A 1,855-nucleotide genomic window follows, 5' to 3' on the forward strand; every position below is an offset into this window, starting at 1 on the left:
CTTATACTTGTTTCAGAGCATGGCAAAGTCCTGCAATGAACTATTTATTGTTGACCCTTATATCCTATCTCTTTAGGCCCTGTCTTCTCTAAATAAGTTTTGAACCTTCTCTCCCTTCAATGTATTGACATGCTTAGGCCTTAGAAGAAGTAGTTGTCATTCACAAGCCCCTTCCTTTTTCCCCATATATTCCTATGGCCCAATTTTGAGACTATCAAATAAGATCTTAGTCAGTCATGTCTTTACTTAACCTTTAAAATAATCAGGAACCATGGTTCCATCTCCAAAGGCTTGACCTTGGGGCCAGATGTCCTACTTGCTCTTTGTGACAAGAGATGGGAGGGGTCATTTTTTCCTTGCCCATGTCACTTCTTGACAGAGAAATGGCAGAACCAGCTTTCCCACAAAAAGGACTTCAGGTTCAGCTTGTTTGTCCCCTGCCACTAGGGTAAGATCTACTGTACTGTCCAGGCAGGAGACAGGGCCCTCTGTCCTGAGTGATACAGCTGGTGAGGGTTAATGTCAGCTCTCCTGCTCTTTTGACTCGAGGGCCATTCTCCCATGCATGGTTACAAGTGCAAGTGCAAGTTCTCCAAGGAGGTTTGTATCCTCTGGGACGGCACACCCAAATCTACTACAATGTGTAGGTCCAGTCTCTTCTGACTATTGCACATGGCTAGGGTCAGCATCAACTCACCTGCTCTTATACCTTCAGGTTCAGCTCTCCCACCGTGCCCAAATGAGGGTTTGAACCAGTTCTGAACAGCCATCAGACATCAACATGTTCCCAAGGTTGTAGCTTATAACATGGATATTTGAATGGACTTTTGTGGTAACATACACCTGCTGCTACAGGGCTGTGGACTCAGTCATGTCCCTCTTGTGGTACCTCAGGCCAATACTTCACCATGATCCCAGGTGTCATTACCAGCTACTCACATCAGGCTGTTCCTCATAATCCTGTACTCTCTAGTACTGGCTCTCTTATTTGTGACCACATTCTTCTATTTCTTCTTCTCTACTCTATCAATCACTCACTTGTTCTTCTTAGAAGGTCTTGTGGTCTCTGAGTTTCAGGAAATTGTCTCAAAAGTGGTCTCAGGAGTGCTATACTCTGCTCATTCATTATGGCTACAGGAAGTGTTTGTTTCAAGCATGGTCTCTCCTCTAGACGTGGCTGGTCCTGGAATGATATTCAGTTCAAGCTAGCTCCCTGGCTGGGACTCATGATTCCAGTCCCGTGGTCATTTGGGGCTTGCTACCTGCCCTGCCTGTCTGAGTAGAACCCTGCAATGGATGTCTGTCACTCCTGTCCAGAGATCCTGAACCTATTGGAGTTCTTCTACTTTTTAATTCTTCGTCCTGAACGACAGTCTGGGCCTGCGTATCAGCAGTCTTGTCTTCTCAGGCTCTCTCTCTCTCTCTCTCTCTCTCTCTCTCTTCAGGAAATGAAAACTAATTGTTCTGATATTTACATGTCCAAATATTGGGCAGACATAGTGACTCTTTTTTCTGCCATTTACTGACACACATAGATACAGCACTGACACCTGAAAAGTCTCTTAAGTCAGCAGTAGACAACAGCTTTAATTAGTCACAATTTCATAGATGGAGAAACTGGGACAAGAGGAGATTAAGGGGACAGAGGAGATTAAGGGGACGTCTAGGGAAAGTTATATATTTAGAGCTTTCTGACATGTGACATTATGAATAACCAAGGACCATTACAATAAAAGATAATGGGGACAGAATATTTGAAATCATAAATGAAATGATAACAATTACTAGAGAGATGGCTCCACAGAAATGAACACTGACTGATCTTACAGAAGACCTGTGTTCAGTTCTTAGCATG

The 1,855-nt window shown here is 43.8% G+C and overlaps 1 pseudogene; it reads right to left on the reverse strand.

The window, feature by feature from the left end:
* Positions 1–1,447: 1,447 nt before the first annotated feature.
* On the reverse strand, positions 1,448–1,572 carry LOC116904769 (annotated as a pseudogene).
* Positions 1,573–1,855: the final 283 nt, after the last annotated feature.

The sequence above is a fragment of the Rattus rattus genome, chromosome 6, assembly GCF_011064425.1.
Source record: "Rattus rattus isolate New Zealand chromosome 6, Rrattus_CSIRO_v1, whole genome shotgun sequence".
NCBI lineage: Eukaryota > Metazoa > Chordata > Mammalia > Rodentia > Muridae > Rattus > Rattus rattus.